The following is a 959-nucleotide window of genomic DNA, read 5'->3' as shown; positions in this document are numbered from 1 at the left end:
TCCTTGGTTTTTGAAATTGCACGTTTTCCCTTCAAATGGGATGGTCTTTAATTTTTGGCCTTCAGCAATTGAACTTATGTCTATGGGGAACAAGTTTTTTAAGGGTGTTGGATATAACCTGTGGAGTATTACGAGGCGGAAGCAAGAATTTATATCAGATGAAAAAGTTATTTGTTTTGATGGATAAAAATTAAAGACCAACACGAAATAAGGACAAAAGTGCAAATGACCCCTGTCAAAATGGATTTGGCCCAAGAAGACAGCCCAACTCAATCTTCTACTTGGGTAATGTTGAACAAAAAATATTCAAGCTTATTTTAAATTAAAGAATTTTACCTAGGTATGCGATTATGAGATCTTAACACCAAGTTACCTAACACAGTGTCACACCCTAAATTCATGCAACCGGCAACTATAGCTCTACCCGACACGAGCGGATCAACTCGTACAAAAAAAGTCTATCTATATGCTTGATGTATATACATACGTGTTTTCAAAACAAAATACCATCATTTGAGCAAATTTAAAACCAAAATAAAAATATAATTTTTAAACCAATCACTTTTCATTTAAAAGAGAATGTCCAATCATTATGCATACCACATGAATAACTACAGAAATATAACTCAAAACAATACTATTTTGTCTACAGAATCTCTATGACACGAAATAAAATACTCAATCGACATGTTTCCGTGACTCAAAAGAATGGGAATAATAGTTCTAAAAAAGAGATGTCGAGTTGTCCTATCCGCGGGGTCGGGCTGCACAGACCCTAAAAACAAAAATGAAGATTTGACCAACTGACTTAAGCTCCATATGCATAGTATGAATCGTAAATTGTTTCCAGTGCCGGCAAGTGAGGCAATGGCCTAGGGCCCCACTTTTTTGGGGGCCCCACTTTTTTTAAGTCCCTATATATACATACAAAAAAAAAAAAAAAAAAAGAAGTGTAGTGT

This window comes from Lycium ferocissimum, chromosome 6 (genome assembly GCF_029784015.1).
Source record: "Lycium ferocissimum isolate CSIRO_LF1 chromosome 6, AGI_CSIRO_Lferr_CH_V1, whole genome shotgun sequence".
In the NCBI taxonomy this organism is placed as follows: Eukaryota; Viridiplantae; Streptophyta; class Magnoliopsida; order Solanales; family Solanaceae; genus Lycium; species Lycium ferocissimum.
Note: the sequence above shows the minus strand (reverse complement) of the source record.